Source organism: Cervus elaphus, chromosome X, assembly GCF_910594005.1.
Source record: "Cervus elaphus chromosome X, mCerEla1.1, whole genome shotgun sequence".
Classification (NCBI taxonomy): Eukaryota; Metazoa; Chordata; class Mammalia; order Artiodactyla; family Cervidae; genus Cervus; species Cervus elaphus.
In genome coordinates this window covers 130,250,049-130,274,605 of record NC_057848.1, presented here as the reverse complement: position 1 = coordinate 130,274,605, position 24,557 = coordinate 130,250,049, and the positions used below count along the sequence as shown (strand labels likewise).

Here is a 24,557-nt window from a genome sequence, read left to right as displayed (position 1 = left end):
TGAATTAACTGACTTTAGAGACAGACAGCAGAGTGAGGTTAAGACCACAGACTTCGGAGCCAGACTGCCCAGGGCCAAGTCTCAGCTCCACCATTTACAGACTGGGTAACTTTGGGCAATTCACTGACCATGTCTGCTTTCTTGTCTTTAAAATGAAGGGAACCAACAGTACCTATTTCATAGGGTTACTGGGAGGGTAAAGTGAATTGCTATGTGCAATGTTTACTATAAAGTCATCATCTCTATCTTGGAATTTAAAACTGAACAAAAAAAATTAGAAGTAATATGAGGACCCTCTTGGGAATTTGCAAAACCAGAGACATCAGCTGTACTCCAAAATTTGAGGACAATAAATAATGTAACTCAGCAAAAATAATTTTTAAATTGTTTTAATTTGGAAACATAGACATCTAGTGAAGACTGAAATACAACCTTGACATTTTAGGATAAGGCAGAGACTTAATCAATAAACTATATGTCTGCTCGCCTCAGGACTTTTCATCCTCCATGGTCTTTTAGTATTCTCTTCTGAAACTTAAGGGGAATGCTGGAGTGGGTTGCCATGCCCTCCCCCAGGGGATCTTCCCAACCCAGGAATCAAACTCACATCTCTTACATCTCCTGCACTGTCAGGCAAGTTCTTTACCACTAGCGCCACCTGGGAAGCCCATTTAATCTCTAACACTAGACAAAACAGACCTGGAAAAGTTCACTGAGGGGTGGGGGTGGAAAAAGTTCAGTGACTGCTAAAGGTTAAAAAAATAGCAAGTGGTAAAGTTAACAAATAAATCAGGGCCCCCAACAGCCAGTTCAGCCATCCTTCCACCATGGCCTGGAATGTGGAGTCTCCCCTATAGGGTACCTATTTGCCCAATGAGAGATGCCATGCTGTAGGTACAGTGTTTCTTGAAGAAGAGTCCGGGAATCCCCGGGGCATTTCTGAAAAGACTGTGGTCTCCACCCTGAATGCTGTCAAAGTGCCCATCCCTCCCTACCTTCCCCACATCAGGTGGTTTGAGGCTCTAAGGTCTGTTCCAATCAGGCTTGTCACCACCTGTCCCTTACTTTTAGCCTCAGACTTAAAGAGACAGAACCTAACAGATAAGGGAAATAAAGTGACGGTGGTATAGATGCATTCCATTTTCGAAACTATACATTTTAAGAGGAGCAACGAATGGGTATGCCTTCAGAAGGAGAGGGGTCTCAGGGTATTAATATTTAAATTCAGATAATCTATAAACTGTGCTCTGACAATCAGTAAATGAAATCATCTGCTTGTGCAACAACTATCTATTTTTGGCTATGTGCAGTCCCAGGCTGGGCTCTGGAACAGTAGAAGTGAATTGGACAGGACTCCTGTCCTCTAGGATTTAAGATGCAATTGTAGAATCCAGGTATGCGGTTAGGAACGATAATGAATACTATGAAGTAACTGATAGACTCTAAACAAATGAAAAATATCTGAAGCTCTGGAATGCTTTCTTCAAAGGAAATTAACAAGAAAGCCCAGTATGTAAAACAGATCAAAGTAAGTGATCTGGCAGAAGCCACAAGGGCCCCAATAGGCGGCTCTATTCCCTGCTGCCTGAACCTCACTAGTGCCCAGCCTTCAGAGCCCTAGACAAAGCGAGGCAGGGTATGCTTTCAAAGGTGAGCAGCACCAGTGAGCAGATAGGAAAAGGGCTGGCTAGGTAAGAAGAATTGCAGAGACACAGGTGTGGAGGTGAAAACAATACCACAGTGTATTTAGGGAACAAAAAATAAAGAACCCAATGGTCAGGAATGGAGGCTTCGTGGATAGGAGGGTTAGAAAAAGCTGGAGCCACGATTTCCCATTTCTGACTTCAAATTCTAATCCTGAAGAGTGCACAGCAACCGTGTAGCTATTTAAAAATAAGCTGTGCAGCGGTGGCTTGGGAAAGCTTGGATGGAGGGCGTAACTCCATCCATCGCCCAAATGGCAGGGAGAGCAGTAGGAGCTACGCTTCCCATCCCAACCTGGCTTCTCATTCCAGCTCTCACCCAAGCCTCCCCATCCCACAGCGTGATCCCTGTGAAAACGAGGAACATGACCACAGGAGATCCCAACCAAGATGTCCCCGGGGCTGAAGTACCAAAAACAAATGAGAGGCCGAGGCCAGGACAAGTTGTGGAAATCTGTGCCTCTGCTTACCATGGCAGGCCTTTTTTCACACTACCCCTCCCCAACTTCCCTGACTTTTACCACTTGGAGATATAGGTCCAAGAGGCCAAATCTCCCAGTTTTTTCAAAAGAAAGAAACACTGCAGTGTTTATAACACTGTGTAAGCCAAAGAGAATATACCTATAGGCCATGGTGCATTCTTACATTAGAAGAGGAGTCTGAATCTATCTTGCCTACTGCATTAGCCCCAGCCAGCATCTTGCCCAGCTGTGTTTATGTACATATGTGTTCAATATATATCTGTTGAGTACATGAGAAACAAGTATTAGATTAGGCAGCAGTTTGTAACCCAACTTCTTTTGTCTCTCCTCCATTAGAGAAACACCACAGCTTAGGGGAAGTATATGGGGTAACAGGTTCTACGTAAAGGGAAATCTATGGATAAATTACTCAAAGGTCACTATTAACAGAGCCAGTGTCACTGGATTTGCCCTCCACACCTCAGTTCTTCAAAGTTTTTTGTTGTGATGTTATGATTACCTCAATCTCAATCTAGTTCTTTCCTTCCTCTTTTCCCTTCTTTTTTGTAAGATTTCACTCAGGGTTTTAGGAAGAAAAAAAAAAATCAAATCACCAAGAAAATGGGGAGTGTATGTGCACTTCCATATGAGGGTGGCAGGTGGCGCCACATCTATCTCCAGCTTCAGAAGATAGTTAAGACCTCTGAGGTGGGAGACCTCTGAATCTCTGCTCTTCAGCACACTGGTCCTTGCCAGAAAACTAGAATCGATGCGTATGTAGTCATGGGGTTGTCAGGAATGTCTCTGGAGCTCTTATATTAAAATGTATTTCCAGGGTTTTTGAGACATCCCAAGTCTGTATAGTCAAAGCTATGGTTTTTCCAGTACTCATGAATCTATGTATATATGTATGTATGTATGTAAGAGTTGAACCATAAAAAAGGCTGAGCACCAAAGAATTGATGCTTCTGAATTGTGGTGTTGGAGAAGACTCTTGAGAGTCCCTTGGACAGCAAGATCAAACCAGTCAATTCTAAAAGGAAATCAACTCTGAATATTCATTGCAAGGACCCATGCTGAAGCTCCAATACTTTGGCCTCCTGATGGGTAGAGCCAACTCAGTGGAAAAGACCCTGATGCTGGGAGAAATTGAGGGAAGGAGAAGGGATGAGGTGGTTGTATGGCATCACTGACTAAATGGACATGAGTTTGAGCAAACTCTGGGAGACAGTGAAGGACAGGGAAGCCTGGTGTGCTGCAGTCCATGGGGTCACAAAGAGTTGGACATGACTGAGCGACTGAACTACAACAACAAAGTATCTGTTCTCAGTAGCTCTTGTTGGGATTCAACAGAAAGTCAAGTGTAAGATTTGAGGATCAGTGAGTTCCAAGATGGACAGGGTAAAAGTTCTACCTAATGTGTGTCTTGTGCATCAGAATAAATAAAACAACTCTTGCAAGGCAATAAGGAGATGGCTTCAGAAACCCAACCACTGAAGTGAGGCACTTAATCAGAACTTCAGGACAAAGACTAAAGTGTCCCAGAAACAAACGCACAGCTCCCAGAAGTGTTGAGACAGAAGAAACTCTTGATCATCTTGCTGAGGGCATGCAAGACTCAAGATGGTACTGTATTTCTGTATTTATGAACATATAACATTGTTCAGGGCAATGGGACATTTGGGCCAATTTATAGAGGAAAGGAGGAGGGAAATGGGGCTGAAGGGGATGAGCAGAGGACAGACTTCATAACTGGACAGTTTTTAAGAGCCAGGTCAGGATTCACTCATCACAGCTAAGAAATTTCAATCTATACCCCTCATCACTCACATCTACTCCCTTCATCTTCTACTGATCCCAGACAGTCCTGAGCTGATCCCATACCACACATGCCTGCCTTTGAACTTGGCCTCTGGGTATGTTCAGATCTCCCCCAGACCTTTTAAGAGCACCAATGATAGTTCTGGAACAAGATTTAGTATCATCTATTTCTGTTGCCTCCTTTAAAAATATTTTTATTGGAGAACTCTTAAAAGCATCTCCCAAAGTACAGAGAATAGTATAATGACTCTAATTGACTGCAAAGGTTATTTTTGCCAAGCTTGTTTCATCCATCCCCACCCACCATTGTTTTTACCCCCTTGTTTTAAAAGTTAATAAAATTGATATTAGAGAACGAGTGCCTCACTCAAAGTGCCCTATAAAAAGAAGATATAAAATTATAGCTCAGGCCAAATTTTTAAAAAAATTATAAAAAGTTCTTTTGAGAGATTAAAACTGAGGAAGAACAAAACATAAAAGATAAACCCAGCCTGAGTGAAAGTCACTTTCCACCCTTGTCAGTAGATCCTCTGACCTTGGCAAATTAAAAGATCAGTTGTAAGATAAGTAAGCAATATAATATATACACTTTTTTCAGGCCAAGAGATGTATTTTTAAAATATGACTTAAAATGGTTAGGTTGCTTTCTATTTTTCTGTGGAGTTTAAACTTTTAGCAGATGAAAGGATAATGCTCAGTGAACCACAACAACAAAAATCTGCATGTCCATTGTTGAACATTTTTTAAAAAGGTAATATGGGGAAAATATTTATTTTCTTAAATTGCAATTCAATGTCTGTCATTGAGAAGATAGCTCCATTTGTGTGTTATTTATACCCATATAGCCTGCTCTTTTTTTTGGGGGTAGAGTTAGTGGTAGCATCTTTGTGAAATATGATTTTAAGAGGGCAAAGGTAATCCTTTTCAGGTAACTAAAGCACACTTCCTAATTAAAACTGAGAAGCAGACATCTGGTCTTCTCCTAGGACTATGAGAAAATGTTTTATTTTATTTTATAAAACCAGCAGTCTAGATTGTCATATTTGCTGTTCCTTCCATCAGCCCTTTCAGTTCTAGCTAAATCCCAACCCTTCTCTCTCTCCAGACTGCACCACCAGTGCCTAAAAAACTCACATTTTCTAGGTGCTCAAAAATATTTCAGATGTTGCAGAATGAACCACTATTGGTTTATTTGACACTCTTCCCATTGTCTGCAAACCTTACCTTTCTCGGCTTTCCAGCTCTCTTGTCCCAGCTCTATGGGGAAAGAATGTGAAAATTATATTTATATATATATATAAGAATATATAAACCCAGGAGCCCTGGGTTTGATCCCTAGGTTGGGAAGATCCTCTGGAGAAGAGAATGGCTGGAGAAGAGAAGGGCTACCCACTCCAGTATTCTTGCCTGGAGAATTCCATGGACAGAAGAACCTGGCAGGCTACAGTTCATGGGGTCACAAAAGAATTGGACATGACTTAGTGACTAAACATATATGTGTGTATACACACACACACACACACACATATATACACAACTGAATGACTTTGCTGTATACCTGAAACTATCACAACATTAAAAATGAACTATACATTTTAAAAATGATTAAAATAATGGATCCCAGAGATCACATATAAATCCTTTTTGTTAGTAAGCTATAGTTTCTACTCCTTGAGATATTTAGAAAAAATATTTAGATATAACTCTTTGCTAAGGTGGGTGACTCAGGCTAACATTTCTTCAACACATTTCAGTGAGGCAGGAAGAATATTTAATTTAATTTCTTTTCTATTTCATTTCAAGTTATGGTTGCTCAAGACCAGTACTGTTGACATTTGGGGCCAGACCATTCATCGGTGTTGAGGCTAGGAGGGCTGTCCTGTGCACTGTAGGATGTTTAACAATATCCCTAGTGTCAATCCACTAGAGGTCAATAGCATCTCCACTCCCCAGTTGGAACAACCAAAAAAACCTACTCCAGACATTGCCAAATGTCCCGAAGGGGCAAAGTCATTCTCAGCTGTTTTAAGTCCCCAAACACACCTGTCTGTTTAGCCTCTCCTCCTTCTTATCATCCCCTATCCAACAAAGGCCAAACTCACCATCCTGTTCATTCACTTTTTTTCAAGTCTATAAATTTACGTCAATGAACACCTGTGAAAATTTTAAAAAAAAAAAGCCATAAAAGGAATGGGTGACCACTCAAAAACTGCTGATTTCCACTCTCCCTTTCTGTTAAAAGAATTTGTAGCTTCTAAAGCAGACAACTGTCCCTTTCAGGCCCCTTATTTCGAAGGTAAGATCACATATTTTGAATATGGCATTACAATCAAAATAACCTAACTCAAGATGATGACTTCTTCTGCTTCTTCTACCTTTCTCTCTGTAGGAGGAACCAAGTCTTAATTTTTAGGAAGAACACCAGGACTAAGTAAATACTTAGCACTTTAAAGGAAACTCATTTTCACTTCAATGAATCCTTGCCAGGAGACACGATCTTAAAAACACAGAATCTTCACCATGATGCCTAAGGATAACAGCCCACAGTACTTACAGCCTCCTACCCAAGTTTCTATGGTGATGCTTGAAGGCAAAGGGTTTGAATTCAAACTGCCAAGTAATCTAAAGAAAACCCCTTGCCTCATTCCTCAAAGGAGTTTTAAAATAACTTGTTGAGGGAGGGAAAAGATTTATACTTTATACTTTTTAATACAATTGGTTTTTTCCTAAATTAAGACATTAATTTTCAAGTGAGACCTCCTGGATTCCTAATGGGCTAAGGATAAGAATTCTAGACCAGTTTTCTAAGACCCATTTTCTTTTTGACAATCAAGAAATACTAGACATTGTTTAAGTAGAGGCCGAGTTTAAACTTGCCATGTAGCTAAAAAATCATCAGCAAAATATTAATCACAGCTGAAACCTGATATATACTCTCCCATGTTCCTTAGGTATAATACATTCCAGCAATTAAAAATACATTCCATTTCCTCTAAGTGCACATTCAATCTGTCAAACTGGATGACAATGCCATAAAGCTGCTGAAATTCTGAAACCCAACCTGCTAAACATCCTGAATAGCCCTTTTCCAAAGAAAAGTTACAAGCAAGTATGTATCCTTTTCAGATGTGAAAACGTCTCAAAATTCCCTAAGAAGGATTTCAAAATAGTCCCCTATTAAACTGCTGAATATGAAGAGCATTTCAAATTTCCAGCTTAATTTAAAATTTCCATATTCGTTGTCAATGGTACTCAAAAAATTTTTCCTTGTGCTCCTAGGAGTGCTGCAGGGTTTCAGATCCCTCTAGCAGACATAGGCAGAAACCCTTGCAAACCGTGGGTTGTATCTTTAAAAGGTGTCAAAGGAAAAGCAGAAGAAATGCTGTAATCTCCACCCACTGTCACTTAAAGACATAGCAGCCCACGCTCTCTGCACGCCTAGCCAGCATCCTGCATCCACCCTTTCTTTCAAACCCACTGCATTAGACTATGGAAACTCAGGATGGGTGGCCACAGCGGCCCCTGCTCTGGCTCCAGCTGGCCCACCATGTGGCGTGGCCGTGACCTTAGTCACACTTCCCCCTAACATCCTGTGAGTGGGCTCAAGCTGGAGCCAGACCTTCCCACCGCACTGCCAGCCCTGCTCCTGGAAATGACAAACCCCCACTGCCTAAAACATTCCATTCTCCTCTAATACCAACAGAGTTTCCTGCTCCCCACCCCTCCTGAACAACAGGTCTTTGAAAATCATTCACCACCCTGGTAATACCTTTAACCATTTAGCTATGGAGGGAGACATTTACAACTTCACTTCCAATCCTCACAGATGCTTGTTCTCAGATTTTTAACTCAACTATTTTAACTATTAGCATAATAATCACTTCTTCAGGAATTATAAGCCCAGCTAACATTCAGAATCTAAAACAGAGCACTGAAAAATCTGCACAACGAAGCTCTCTTGGTTCAAGAAGTATTTCATTGCCTCAATAGGGTGCTTGCTGGATTCAGATTTATAGAAGCACTGTCTCCCTGGTCTTTTTCTAGTTGGATAAAAGGATTTCAGAAAGCCCTGACTTGTATGTATAACTCTTGTGCTTGAAAAAGAACTTTCATTGTATAAATAGGTCAATGAGAAAAGAAAAAACGCTCCCCATTTAATTTTAGTGGTAGTGTCGAGAAAGAAGCAACTTTAATTTCATTGAATGATGGAAATAACACTACTGATTGGCAGTATTAATCCCACCTTCCTTCTAAAATGCACATCTAGATCCAAGGATGGTTTTTCAAGCAAAGATGTTAAAGCTGGGTAGAGTAACACCAAGGAGACAGTTCACGTATCCATTGTTTAAATTCATGCTATTCTAAATATTTGAAAACAGACAGAGAGCTTCTGGGTCTGCTTAAGATGTTGACAGCCCACTCCACCCTGTCTTTCCCAGGGAACACAAACTGTAAAACCTGGAAGGACTGCCTGGAGCAGCTCTTTGAGGACTGAGGAGTAAATAGTAGCAGGCAGATTAAGGAAGACCAGAATTCAAATACCACCGAAGTGCCAGTGAGCTTACCATGACTTTTTCCTCTAGTATGCCCCAAGACTGAACTCAACACATTGCCAGCAGGCACCAGGCACAGACAGAGAGCCAGGAGATGCCCTGTAGCTCTGGCTCAGGGAGCAGGAAAGAAAACTCCTGACATTCAGAGAGTGGGGGAAGTCCCTCATTTTTTTCCTCCTCTCTGTTCTCTCAGGCCACAGCCCCCAAGAGCAGCCTGGGGCAACAGGAGCCTGCAGGACCAGAACTCTGGAGGGGGAGAACATTCCTCTGGGTTCAGCAGAACAGTGGTTCCAAGAGGATGGGACCAAAGCTCACGATATTTTTTCCTCTCTCTGGTGTTTCTCTCTGTTTTTCTCTATTGCTTGAACTGGGGATGTGGGCACAGATGTGGAAGTTCATGGTGGAACAGAATAATGAAATCCAATTTTTTGGTTAAAAAAGGGAAAGTCTGGTGGAATTAGAAACTACTGGAAGACAACAATGTCTTACTGTATAGCACAAGGAACTATATTCAATATCCTTTGATCAACCATAATGGAAGAATAGAAAAAAAGAGTGCATATATATGTATATATACATATAGCGTCTCAGGTGGCGCTAGTGGTAAAGATTCGGCTTGCCAATGCAGAAAATGCAGGAGACATGAAAGATGAGGGTTCAATCCCTCGGTTGGGAAGATCCCCTGAAGGAAGGCATGGCAACCCACTCCAGTATTCTTGCCTGGAGAATCCCAAGGCCAGAGGAGCCTAGCGGACTACAGACCATGGGGTCGCAAAGAGTTGGACATGACTGAAGTGACTTAGCATGCATGCACATATATATATATATATATATATATATATATATATACACACACACTCAAACACATATATATGTATAACTGAATTACTTTGCTCTACAGCAGAAATAAACACATTATAAATCAACTATACTTGAATCAAATAAAAATTTTTTAAAAAGTACTGTTGAGATCACAGAGGAAGGAACTTGGGAAGAGGCCCCATAAATGGTTTCTTAACTCTTAGACTCACCTGTAAGCTTTACCTGCATGGATTTCATCCTAAACAGCCTACTGAAAACTCTGAGAACTGAACTGCCTAAGTCCCAGACATGTCACTGGGGAGCATATATATCAGACGCATCCAAGTACCACTGTCAAGGCTTGGAAACTTGAACTGTCACTGGGACCAGCAGAAGGTGGGTTAGAACTTGCTCTATGAACCTAACCAAGTAGACTGTCTGCTAAAACAAAAATAGCAACATTCTCCATGGGCTTTCAACAAGATACAGAGTCTCATAATACTCAAAATGTGCTGGATAAACTCCAAAATTACCCAGCATGGGAAAAGACTATCAACAGATGCCAATGTCGAGATAACAGAGAGGCTTGAACTACCTGACAAAGAATTTAAAATAGTTATTATAAAAATGCTCCAGTAACCAATCATGTGCAATCTTGGAACCTATAAGTGAAAGTGAAGTCGCTCAGTCGTGTCTGACCCTTTTTGACCCCATGGACTGTAGCCTACCAGGTTTCTCCGTCCATGGGATTTTCCAGACAAGAATACTGGAGTGGGTTGTCATTTCCTTCTCCAGGAGATCTTCCCTACCCAGGGATTGAACCCAGGTCTCCCGCATTGTAGGCAGATGCTTTACCATCTGAGCCAAAATGTGAACAAAGACAGAAAATATATAAAGAAGAACTGCTGGAAATTTTAGAATGGAAAATAAAATAACTGAAATAAAAACTCACTAGATGGGCTCAGTGCTGTGTGGAGATGAGTCAGTGAACTTGAAGACAAAACCATAGAAATTAGCCAATCTGAACAACACAGAGGAAAAAAAAAAAGATTTAAGAGCAAAACCACAGTGCCTCAGGGATTTGGGGGACAATAACAGAAGGTCTGTCATTTGTGTCATGGGAGTCCCAGAAAAAAGAGAAAGAACGCAGTGCAGGAAGAAAATCTAACAACATAATAGCTGAAAACTTCCTAAACTTCTCAGGAAACATAAATCTAAATATTTATTGATTGATTGATTCATTTGGCTATGCCAGGTCTTAAGTTGTGGCATGCTGCATCTTTAGTTGTGGTGCATGTGATCTAGTTCCCTGACCAGGGATCAAACCCAGGCCCCCAGCATTGGGAGCACAGAGTCTTAGCCACTGGACCACCAGGGAAGTCCCAAGAGACATAAATCTATACATTCAAAAAGCTATCCTTCAGGAATGAAATACTGATATCCTCAATTGAAGGAAAAGTAAGATCATTTATTGGCGGCTGACTTCCTCTAAGATAAAGAAAATTAAGAGGGAAGTGATAACACAAGGAACATGAAGACTGAAGAAAGAGCAAGAGAACTGGTAGATATCTGGTTAAAAATAAAACATGATACTTTTCCTCTTGAGCTCTTTGTTGAAAGCAAAAATTATAACATTGCCTATGGGGTTTTCAAAGTATGCCAATATAACAGATCAGATGAAAGTAACAACAGAAGGGAGGATAAAGGGACCTTTATTATGGTCACAATTTCTACAGGAGGTACTGAATAAAAAGATACAAACAGAAACACAAAAGATCAAGTAAAATAAAACACTAAGAAATAAAGAAGGCAGGATACAGGAAACAAATACTTGAAAATAGAAGGAACAAACAGAAAACAATAATGAAATGATAGGCTTAAATCCAATATCAATAATTATGTTAAACTCAAATGGTCTAAACAGATGAAAAGACAAAGACTATGAGAATGAATAAAAAATATGAGCCATATGCTAACAAAAACCTCACTTGAAATATAATACTATCAGTAGATGGGTTAAAAGTAAAAGGAAAGAAAAAGGTATACTATGAAAACACTTCAGAAGAAAGCTGGAGTGGCTTTACATCAGACAAAACAGACTTCAAAACAAAGACAATTGCCAGAGACAAAGAAGCACACTACATAAAAGGGTCAATTTGCCAAAAAAAGATGTGACAATCTGAAATGCATTTGTATCTAACAACAGACCTTCAAAATACATTAAGCAAAAACTGACATAACTCAAACAAGAAACAGCTAGATCTAAAGTTATAGTTGGAAGCTTCAAAACTCCTACTTCTCTCTTAGTAATATATAGTAGAAATAGTAGACAGAAAATACCACCAACCAACTGAATCTCATATTTATAAAACATTCTAACCCACAAAAGCAGAATATGCATTCTTTTCAAGTACACATAAAATATTCACCAAGATAGACCAAACTCTAAAGTATTAAACCTCAACAAATTTCAAAGAATTGAAATAATGCAAAATATGTCTTCTGATCATAATGAAATTAAACTAGAAATCAACAATGTTACTTCTAAAGTAATGTATGGGTCAAAGGGAAAGTCTCAAGTGAAAAAAAATTTAACTGAACAAAATAAAAATATAGGCTTATCATGGGACCTCCTGGCAGTCCAGTGGTTAAGAATCCATGCCTCCACTGCAGGGGACATGGGTTCGATCCCTAGTCAGGGAACTAAGATTCTGTATGCTGCATGGTGAGACCAAAAAAATTAAAAAATACAAGATATCAAAATATGTGTGATGTAGTTAAAATGCTACTTGTGGGGAAATTTATAACAAATAGCTATATTAGAAAAATGAGAGGTCTCTAATCAATAATCTAAGCTTCCACATGCAGAAACAAGAAAGCAAAGAGCAAAATTCACCCAAAGCAAGAAAACGACAAAGAGATGAAATAAATGAAATTGAAAGGGAAAAAAAGGCAAAGAAAGGAAAGAAAGAAAAATCAATGAAAACATACACTGGTTATTTGAAAATATCAATAAAATCACTAAGCCTCTAGCAAGACTGACAAAGGAAAAAAAAAAACAACTTACTAACATCAGGAATGAAAGAGGGAATATCACATCATTCTCATTGACATTAAAAGGATAAAAGGAAATATTACAAACAACTCTAAACATATACATTTGATAACTAATATTGCTAATATTTTTTATGGTTTTTTTTAATCTATGTTCTTGAGGTGTATGGGTCTGTGGTTTTGTCTTTGTTTTGTTCTTTTTACCATTTTTGGTATCAGAGTGATGCTGGCCTCATAAAACAAACTGGGAACTTTTCCCTTTTCTGAAAGAGATTGTCTAAAATTGGTGCTATTTCTTCCTCAAATATTTGTTAGAATTTACCAGCAGAACCACCTGAGCCTAGAGATTTCTTTTTCAGAATGTTTTAAACTATGAATCCAGTTTTATTAATGATTACAGAACTACTTAGGTTATTGATTTCATCTCAGATGAGATTTGGTAGCCTATAGTTTTTTTTTTTCCCTCCAGGAATTGGTATAATTTCTTGTTGAATTCTCAAATTTGATTCCCCTTGCATTAGAGAAGAGACAATTGGATCCGGGATTTTCCAGATTGTCACAGAGAGGGCTCCAATCTTCTTGGCAGTAAATCAGATAGGGGGAGGGGAAGGGGGAATATATAGGGGGTTCAGGGCAGGGGCTTTGATATGGTAAATTTCAGGCTCCTAGCTTCTGAGACTGGTCTGTCACATACCACTGTACTTACTACAGTCATCTAAATCCCTATTACCTGGCCAGGCAGAGGATCTGAAGTGTTATGAGGTGGCTAGAAACTGTGGTGCTGGAGCGGGGGCAGGGGGTGGGACATGGGAGTGGAGGCTGAGGTCAATTCTAAGTCCAATCAGCAGGGGAAGGCCAATGTCTCCACCCTCCTCTCCCACCAGAGCAACTGCCCACTGAACCACCTCCTGGGATTCCTCCATCTTACCTGCAGCAAACAGCCAGGCATAGGTTAAGGTTGACAAGGCTTCTGCCCACAAAGAAGCAGAAGGCTTTTTAATTCTTTTATTATTTTGAGGAGAACGGGGCTGCAACAGGAAAAGTGTGGAAAACACTGCTCCCAGATGTCCCAAAGGAGGTGACGGGTTCTGGCCTGGCCTCCTGAGGAAGGCCCTGGGCCAGCCCTTCCCAGCCCAGGGCAGGGCACTTCAATGGAGTCAGCCGGGGTTTGGAAAGAAAGTCGTGGCATTCAACGGACTGGCTGCAATTCTTCCTCCATTTAGTCAGACTCACACACTGAGACTCATAAAGCTGAAAGTGACTGCTTGAATCCCCCTTCCTATGTGGCCTTATTTCACAGATGAAGAGACTGCAGTCCAGTTATGGGAAGTAGCTGGCCCAAGGTCGCCTATGCTGTTGAGGCAAAAATGGGATTGGGGCCCAAATTCCAGGTTCCCACCAGTGTTCTTTACCCTACACATAAAAACGAGAATTGGCTGTCCAGCTATTATATATATATATATAAGGCAATGTGACAACAGTTCCTGTCATCATGGAATTTGAACTTCAGTGGGGAGTCTGGATATTCAATAATTACACAGGTAATTGTAACTAAATTGTAACTTAAATGAAAATGAGTATTAAATAAGAAACAACATAATGAATATAAATATATTAACTTAAAGTTTTCCCAAAATACAAACCCACCACCATCAGCACAACTGTCATAGTGATCTCAGTGGGAAAGTTTCACTTTGAAAAACTGGGGAATTATCAAATGTGAGGGCTTCCCAGGTGGCGCTAGTGGTAAAGAACCCACTTGCCAATGTAGGAGACATAAAAGACGAGGGTTTGATTTCTGGGTTGGGAAGATCCCCTGGAGGAGGGCATGGCAACTCACTCCAGTATACTCACCTGGAGAATCCCATGGACAGGAGCCTAGGGGGCTACAGTCCATAGGGTCGCAGAGTTGGACACGGCTGAAGTGACTGAGCAAATGTGATCTTTCACTGATTGAGTGAAACTGCATGTTGTTCAAGTCTGCAACCCAGACTACTTTTGTCCCTAATGTGAAGCACAATCTTAGACAGGTACATGGAGAAGAATGTTACATTTAGTATACTAAGGAACTAGCCAAAAAGCTGGACATTGAAAGGAATAACAGTTCTTGCCATGAGTCCTTTCTTGGACCAAGATGAAAGAGCCACTGTAAGGTAATTCAAGTCAAGCATGGCCCAGATACTGCAAGGAGGTAGCACCACAGCCACCAAGGCCCTGAAACATGCACCAGCATGACATACTCCAGAGAGCAGGAGCCCTCTACTCAGTAAACTGGATAGTTCTGCAAGGTAGAGAATGAATGCCTGTAGGAATCTATTCCAACAGCTTGCTGATGAAGAAAGAACAAGATGAAACATGCACAGATAAAGCTTCTAGTTTTATCTCAGAATCTGATCAATGTGACATTTTAAATGGGAAACTTTTATGAAAGTTTAATAAGTTACACTATTGGGAGATGTTTCCCCTACAACTGGTGCTCTCATGATGGAAGTATTTAAAGGGTCTCTAGTTTTCCCTCGTACTTTCTTTTTTTTTTTTTTCCCTCGTAGTTTCAAGGGATAAACAAAATCATGGAATATGAGACTTGAGGTGAAAAGTGGCCATCACTGAAGCTTTGCACATGGTAAATTACCACATGAGGAAAAGGAAATGGCAACCCACTCCAGTATTCTTGCCTGGAAAAGTCCATGGACAGAGGAGCCTGGCGGGCTGCAGTCCATGGGATTACATGACTGAGCATATGTGTGCACGAGGGTGGAGGGAGACGGGTCGGTAGCAATAAAGTGGGAGAACTAAAAAAAAAAAAAATTACCACAGGAAAGAGTTTAATAAAACAGACTCAAGGCTAGAGTCCATGAACTGAGAATTCTATTGTATCAGGAGGTCTTTTAACCATAATGATAAGGATTGAAATAGGTATACAATTCTACATGAAGCATAGAGCCTTCCGTAAGAAACAAAAAAGGTCAACTTACCTATGAAGTGGCAAAGATAATTACTAAAAGAGATGTTTCCAGAAGCATCTATACCAGATTGAGAAGTGGGGTAAACAGAACACATAGTTTCTGACAGAAAAGCAGGAGGAACTGTCAGATAGTCACAAAGCTTCTCGCTTTATCTCAGAATGCATAGGATTCAGGCCACAGCTATAGAAAAACAGGTATGTGACCATGCATCTGGGCTCTCTGCTCATCATCCCAAAATATCTAAAGGTGTTTATTTTGGTTAAAGGTATAGAATTTAAGATTTTTTAAAATTCCTTAATGTATTCACCTTAAAAACTCAGATTCACACCTGCCAACTCTTATGGGGCAGAAATAATTTATCATCATCACAACAGGCTGTAAAAGTCTAAAGCGGGAACTACCACAAAAGCTTAATGGAATCTCCCCCTTGACAGTTATTAATAATAGAATGGTTTAGTTCACATTTCCCTCACACCTCAGGAGCTGGTGTAGTAACCTCAGGAGTACCTTGTTAGTTCAGTGATTCTGTGAATCAATGGAAAAATGATGACGACTAATCTTGGGCTCTATGTTTCAATGCCTTGATAGAAGAAAGGACAAGATGAAACACACACAAAGCTTCCAGTTTTTAATCTCTTGACAAAAAATACCCCTTATTTTGATATATGCTCACTGATGTATCCAGAGCACCTAGTACAGAGTCTGACATATAGTGGGACAGCAAAAAACATGCTTTTTGGAATAAAGAGAAGTCTTAATATTAGACACAAATTCTGTCAAACTAAAAAAACTGAAAAGTCACTATTTTGTTATTCAGAGTGATATACAAGGAAGGGAGGAAATAGCAAACCAAACATCCATTTTGTTATTTTTTTCTTGGTATGATTTGGTGAAATCAAACAAGTGAGGATACCTTTTATTGTTTACTATGTATGTGATTTGACGCAAATGATTTGAATGCCGCTCTTAAGTATCTATGTGTACGTGCGTGCTAAGTCACTTCAGTTGTATCTGACTCTTTGTGACCCTATGGACTGTAGCCAGCCAGCTCCTCTGTCCAGGAGGCAAGAATATTGGAGTAGATTGTCATGCCCTCCTCCAGGGGATTTTCCCGACCCAGGGATTGAACTCACATCTCTTATGTCCCCTGAATTGACAGGCGGGTTCTTTACCACTAGCGCCACGTGGGAAGCACCAATATCTATGGCCTCATATTTAAAATAAGGCCAATAATCTCTCCCTCACAGTATCACAGTAAAGATTAAATCTGTCCATATTATTTCAGAGCCTAGCACATAACAGCTGTTTTAACAAATGAAGACCTATGAGAGAGTATAAGAAAGTTTCTCACAGTCTTCTTTGACCTCAAACACAGAACCCGAGTAGAGGTATGTATCATCCGTGTCTCTTTCTGAGTTTGCAAGTGGAACCCCAGGAAAGCTTTCCAGTCAGGTGATCTGCTCACTGTAGCTCTTTAGTGGTAGATGGGAGGACAAAGGTGACCAGTGGGATTCTCCACCTGGCCCTGAACCCTCAGGTCTTGTGCCCTCAAGGAAGGAGTGAAGGTGCTTGGGAACAGAGGGGCACTGGAAAGTATGCCATCAGTAAGTACACAGGGAGCATGATGCTTGAGAGCAGGTGACAGGTAGACAAGCATAAGGAGCACCAGGGAAGGATGGCTGGCCCCAATAAGGAGCATATGACCGCTTCCTCAGAGAAGCAGCCTTCATTTAATCAGCAAGTAAAAGGACATTTGGAAATAACTTCTACAAGCTGTGATTTGACAGAAAGTTCTAATGAATGTATACTGAAGCTTTCCAAAAAACAGCTCTGAAATTGGCTGGTTAATTTGGCCTAAACCGTAACATACAGATTGATCTAAATGCTGCCGAGAGCTTCCATTTTAAAAGCAAGATATATATTTTTTCAATACAGGTTTCACATTAAAAAAAAAATTGTAAGTGATGTAATCAGAAGGTCAATACTCACCAAGCTGAGCAAAAGTATTTCTCTTCAAGAGGGCGCCAATCAAGCAGAAGCGATTCCCATCTTTATCTCCTAGATAAGCCATATGCTATTTTAGTTCTTTGCATAACTTCAAGGATGTTGCAACCTTTTAGGACTCAGTTTCTCCATCTGTTCAAAACAAAAAAGCAGGGAAGGATGGATCTAGCTCATTCCAGAACACTATGCTTCTATTCTGAAAACAGCAATCATTGGTACTTCCCTCTAGGCCAGGAATTTTATTACTAAATATGCTTACCTTTTAAGATGTGGTTACCAAGGAGGGACTAGAGTTTAAAAAAGAACACAGTGAGTTAACACAGGCTTAAAGGAAAACTTCAGAGACACTCTGTTTATCCTAAAACAAGATAGACTACATCATCTCCTTTTTCCTTTAATCTAATTTCCATAAACCCATGTCCCAAATGTCAGAAACATCTCTCACATTAGGTAGTGTGTGTGAACGTGAAAATGTTCTGCCAGGCTTCTCTGTCCATGGAGTTCTCTAGGCAAGAATACTGGAGTGGGTTGCCATTCCCTCCTCCAGAGAATCTTCCTGATCAAACCCAGGTCTCCCGCATTGCAGACACATTCTTTACAGGCTGAGCCACTATTAGCTAAGGCCCATCTTAAGATAAAATAAATCCACTTATAAGCTGGGAACACTCTTGCTAAGTATGTGATTGTCAGAACACAAAAGATGAGCACAGTATTGAATCAATAGCTTATTGAGGACCCAGTGCAGCATACTAATCTCAATATCCTTGCTTAGCCCATAGCTAGGAGTGCAAGTCAGTCAAAGCTATGGTTTTTTCCAGTAGTCATGTATGGATGTAAGAGTTGGTCCATAAAGAAGGCTGAATGCCAAAGAATTGATGCTTTTGAACTGTGGTGTTGGAGAAGACTCTTGAGAGTCCCTTGGATAGCAAGGAGATCAAACCAGTCAATCCTAAAGGAAATCAATTCTGTTTATTCATTAGAAGGAGTAATGCTGAAGCTGAAGCTCCAAAACTTTGGCCACCTGATGTGAAGATCTGACTCACTGTAAAAGACCCTGATGCTGGGAATGACTGAAGGCAGGAGGATAATGGAATGACACAGAACGAGATGGTTGGATGCATCACGGACTCAATGGACATGAGTTTGAGCAAGCTCCGGGAGATGGTGAAGGACAGGGAGGCCTGGAGTGCTGTAGTCCATGGTGTGGCAAAAAGTCAGACATGACTGAGAGATTGAACAACAAGGAATGCAAGATGCTGACCAAAAAAAAAAAAATCTTGAAAGAGGGCTCTCATTTAGTACTGATGATGGAAGAAACACATCCATTTTTTGTGATCAGTTCAGTTCAGTCACTCAGTTGTGTCCGACTCTTTGTGACCCCATGGACTGCAGTATGCCAGGCTTCCCTGTCCGTACTCAGACTCATGTTCATTGAGTCGGTGATGCCATCCAACCATCTCATCCTCTGTCATGTGAGATTTTTTGTTATACATACAAATTATAATCAAGTTAACATACCAGCAAAGGTCTTATTTTGTACCATTCTCAGTAACGGAGGACAAGTCATAAAAACAAGGTATAGACAAAACCAGCCTGGTTTAAAAGCATGGGCTATTTAGAGTATATGAAGAAAAATGTATTTTTCATAAGTTCCAATATAGAGAATACCTTAATATTCATTAAATACTGTAAAAAATCTTCCATAGACCTTAAATTTGATAATACTGCACACTCTAGGAGCCCAATGTAGGTATAGAAAATTTGATATTTATCAAACACTAATAACTGTACAGACTGAAAAAGCAGAGAGCACTCACTCACAGAATAAAGATTTCTAAAGCACATAATAATGACCAAGCTAGGGAACAGTTGAACAGTTTTACTCATTACAATGGCCCTGTACTATAACCACTTAAAGTGTTCTTGGTTTGTAATCATACAAGTCCATTTCTTAAAACTGGAGAACTATTACTGTAGCCAAAGGTCAACAAGCACCTATGTTGAGAGTCACTAAAAGAAAATCCATTTAGGAAGAAGTAGATTTGTACAATGTCTGTGAAGCAAAACATCAACTCGATATTTCTAAGGGGAACATGAAGTCCTCTTTTTTCACTCCATCTCCTTTCTTTGGACCTTAACACCACGCATAAAATGTCTAACTCCGACCATTTTGAAAGCATTCTCCTAAAAGCACAAAGAAATTTTTAATTACAAAAGAAAGAAGAAGTGGTAAGATTTTCTCCCACTTATTTTAAGAGAAGAAATATACAAAGGAAACCAAAATATTACTTAAAATTCCTGATGCTAAACTCATGTTGTCAAAATAAAATATGGAGGCTCATGGAAAATAATCGCAACTTTGCTAAATACTAGCGTAAAAATTATTTTTAATGTAAAAACTATTTGTTAAGGGTCCAGTCTCAAATGAACATATAGAAATAAAACCTTCTTGACAGAGATAGCTGGGCAAATAAATTCTTTATTTCTCTCATATTTTTCAGAATATGTTCACATAGTTCTTAATTCACAAGGCATAATATGGTTTACTCCACTGTATAAATGGATTCATTTGGAAAGTCTCCTTTCATTCACAGGCTTAAAAATGCTTGCTTCCTGTGTTCCAGGAGAACATATTTATAATTAGTAGTTTTTCTAAGATTTACTTTGCATGCTTTTCATGTGACTACGACATTGACAGGGCTAACCAGCACGGGGTAGCAACTGAACAGGGGCAAAATCCTCACTTACTAAAATGTTCACAAGCCTGTACTGGTAAGTCCTTGGCCTTCAGTGTTTATGTCCCTGAGGCTTTGGTTAGGTTTTAGACAGCATATTAAAAAACAGAGACATTCCTTTGCCAGCAAAGGTCCATCTAGTCAAAGACACGGTTTTTCCAGTAGTCATGTATGGATGTGAGAGTTGGACTATAAAGAAAGCTGAGCGCTGAAGAATTGATGCTTTTGAACTGTGGTATTGGAGAAGACTCTTGAGAGTCCTGTGGACTGCAAGGAGATCCAACCAGTCCATTCTAAAGGAAGTCAGTTCTAAATATTCACTGAAGGACTGATGCTGAAGCTGAAACTCCACTACTTTGGCCACCTGATGTGAAGAACTGACTCACTGGAAAAAACCCTCATTCTGGGAAAGATTGCAGGCAGGAGGAGTAGGGGACGACAGAGGATGAGATGGTTGGACGGCATCACCGACATTGTCAATGGACATGAGTTTGAGTAAACTCCGGGAGTTGGTGATGGACAGGGAGGCCTGGCATGCTGCAGTTCATGGGATCGCAAAGAGTCGGACAAGACTGAGTGACTGAACTGAACTGCACTGATTTTACCAGAAAGGAATAATGTAGCTAACAGTCACTAGTATATTAATATATGACATGCTAATTTATTTCTGTCAGCAAAGAGGACACCAGATGAAAGGAAATTTAAAGGGCCTCTCCACTCCCTGCTCCCCTCCTCAGTGGCCCAGCTGGATTGCCTGGGGTCTAGGAAATCAAAGGAGAAAAAGGCAGAGGGTTCATAATACTGGGTGAGGAACTTGAAAGACTGATTTATCTACTTCCCTGGTTTGCTTTAAAGGCTGGCAATTCTATTTTGTGTTTCATTGAACTCTCAAATAACTTTACCAAAGCACACAGATAAAGGCAGAAATTAACATGTACAAAGCAAAAAAATATATGGAGCATTCACTTACACAGTTCATGGAAAAGCAATACATTTGCATCTCTCTGTCAAGTGAAGCATTCTGGGAAAGCAGACATCCCGGCTTCCCAAAGCCCCACAAGCCTCTGCAGCTTGGCTACTTTAGGGGTGGACCTCGGTTCCAAAGACCTTTTTGCATCTTGGAACCATAGCACATCCATTCTTCCCTTATTCCCGTGTTAACTCAATGATGAGTTTTCTGAGTAAGGTGATTCTGTTGGCCAAAGGAGGCCCCCCCAACGCATCATTTCCCCTTTGTTTAGAAGGCAGTTTCATTTTATACAACACCAAACTGGGAGTTGATTTGGGAAAGGTGAATATGAAACAGTAAAGGAAACTGATATAGCTTCTATGGAAATTCTGGGTCTTTTTGTTGCTTTGAGGTCAACCTGAATTCATGCCAGTCACCACATTCAAGAGGATGCTCAGACAGTGCAAAAGGCAGTATTCTGGCTAACAAGCCATAAACAAATGAAATAAGGTCCGAACTGTGTCTCCTCAATTTGTTATTCTCAGCTTTCAAATACAATACAAACTCCCCTATGGCTCGATTTCCTTTTAAATAAAACGAGAAAATTGTCAAAAATTACTCCCTGCTTCTCACTAATTTTCAGAACAAGTAAAACTTGTAAAGCATTTTGCAAATATATATAAAAAATATATTTTAAAAGACTGGAGGGGGGATGAAATGTATAATCAGGATAAATACTTCTAGATGAAAATTCTTTTAGAACTACCTTGTAATTTTTTGAAAGTGAAGGTGAAAGTCACGCAGTTGTGTCCACTCTTTGTGACCCCATGGACTATATACAGTCCATGGAATTCTCCAGGCCAGAATACAGGAGTGGGGTGCCATTCCCTTTTCCAGGGGATCTTCCCAACCCAGGGACTGAACCCAGGTCTCCCTCATTACAGGCAGATTCTTTACCAGCTGAGCTACTGTTTCAGTTTAGTTCAGTTCAGTCGCTCAGTTGTGTCCAACTCTTAGCGACCTCATGGACTGTAGCACACCAAGCCTCCCTGTCCATCATCAACTCCCAGAGCTCACTCAAACTCATGTCCATTGAGTTGGTGATGCCATCCAACCATCTCATCCTCTGTCGTCCCCTTCTCCTCCCCATCTTCAATCATTGCCAGCGTCAGGGTCTTTTCAAATGAGTCAGCTCTTCGTATCAGGTATTGGAGTTTCAGCTTCAGTCCTTTCAATGAATATTCAAGACTGATTTCCTTTAGGATGGACTGGTTGGATCTCGTTGCTGTCCAAAGGACTCTCAAGAGTCTTCTCCAACACCACAGTTCAAAAGCATCAATTCTTCAGCACTCAGCTTTCTTTATAGTCCAACTCTCACATCCATACATGACTACTGGAAAAACCATAGCCTTGACTAGATGGACCTTTGTTAGCAGAGTAATGTCTCTGTTTTTCAATATGCTGTCTAGGTTGGTCATAACTTTCCTTCCAAGGAGTATGCATCTTTTACTTTCATGGCTGCAGTCACCATCTACAGTGATTTTGGAGCCCAGAAAAATAAAGTCAGCCACTGTTTCCCCATCTAATTGCCATGAAGTGATGGGACTGGATACCATCATCTTAGTTTTCTGAATGTTGAGCTTTAAGCCAACTTTTTCACTCTCCTCTTTCACTTTCATCAAGAGGCTCTTTAGTTCTTCTTCACTTTCTGCAACCCTAGAGAAATATTTTTCATAAATATTCTTTGAACTGAGGAACTGTCTCAGATTGGAGACTATAAAGGAGACAAGATGACTAAAAAGCACTGTGGGATCCTGGATGAGATCCTGGAACAGAAGGAGGACGTACATGGAAAAACCGGTTGAAATGTGAAGAGAAGCCTGGAGTTTAGTTACAAGTTTTGTACCAATGCCCATTTCCTGGTCTTGATAACAGTTCGTGGAAGATTGAGGAAGCTGGGTGATGGGGCTATGGGACCTCTCTGTACTGTTTTTGCCAGTATTCTGCAAATGTAATATTAGTTCTAAATAAAAAGTTTTAAAAAACACTCTTTGAGACAGAAAAACCATTGATAAATGTTTTATTAAGAACCTCAGCAACAAGGATTTACCATATAATGTAGGGAATAATATTCAAGAACTTGTAATACCCTATAATGGAAAATAACTTGAATATGTGTGTGTGTGTGTGTGTGTGTGCATGTATGTCTATCTGAATCACTCTGCGGCATACCTGAAACTAACACAACAGTGTAAATCAACTATACTTCAATGCTTTTTTTAAGTTATATAATTGGAAATAAAAGAAGAACCTACATCTTCTAAATAGTGTTTAGTAAAATACATATGATTTGCTTCCACTAGTGAATTGATTCCACCCTATTTTCTTCCATGATCAGAGATATCTCTCTTCACGTATCTATCATCCATCACCCAATATAAATGTTTCTTGAGCTTCTTTTATAGCTATAATGGGCACCATCTCTTTGTATAGCAGATACTATGATTTGACTTCTTGCATAAAGCAATGTTTGCTTTCCTTTCTTGAAATGTCTTCTTCCAGGATACAAGCTTTGTTGTCATACCAGAATTTTAAGATAAGGTTTATGAATTCAGTCATTCAACATAATACTCAAGCTCTTACTTTGGGCCACATCATCTAAATAGTCTGAGGCCACCCATTCTCTTTAGTGGTGACTAACATTGAAGACTTCGCATCCTCCTGCAGACTTGAAAAGTGCGTCAGATCCAGAGAACAACTTTGAAGGAGTGAACAAATGCATTCTACTTTGTTTTCCTGACTCTGAGGCTGCTCAATGGAAAGGGTGGTCTAGATTCCTTTTTTTAATGTCAAAGTTTAAAAACCTAGGTTTCCTTTTAAGTTAAAACCAAATTGCTAAGAGTCTACCGGCTCCAGCATGGTTTGGCTTCTGCTCTCCAATTGCATTTATCTGCAGCATTTCCAGGCCCATTCAATAGTCTCCTTGTGAAGCACTCCTGCCATCTATGTTCTTGGGCTTTCCATTGCTCTCTGCTGAGAAGCTCAAAAAATCCCAAGACACCAAGTTCCATTCCCTTCTGAAGTTTCATTTTAGGAAAGCTATTTCAAACATCACTAATGTGAATTTTTTAAAAAAGAATTAAACTCATGGAGGGGTGCTTATGTGTCAAAATGAAAACTGAATCATGCTATTTACTAATCGATTTTCAAAGCTCTAAACCTAGATGAGATTGGAAAATAGTTAATCTCTGAATTTTATAGAATATGCATTTATAGTACTTCAGAATGAATTGGAAACTGTGATTCTACCTGAGGGACAATATTTAAAATGCCTGTCCCTAGCCAAAACTAGAAGACATAAAAGACAGAAGACACCCTCAATTGAGATTAAGGGGCCATGCAAATGCCTGAGGCAATTCTTGAATCCATTGTCCATATAAATCCTTTCTCTCCCTTCATTTCTCATTCTTGTAAACCAGCAAAATCTATAAAGGATACATTTCAATAATC

General features: G+C 40.0%; 1 long non-coding RNA gene across 2 annotated transcripts in view; it reads right to left on the bottom strand.

The window, feature by feature from the left end:
* LOC122689661 overlaps positions 1–24,557 on the bottom strand; it is a 108,513-nt gene that overhangs the window by 41,693 nt on the left and 42,263 nt on the right. For both annotated transcript variants that reach the window (XR_006339879.1, XR_006339878.1), the window contains exon 3: positions 17,349–17,495. This is a non-coding gene — a long non-coding RNA (uncharacterized LOC122689661). The remainder of the gene's footprint in view (positions 1–17,348; positions 17,496–24,557) is intronic.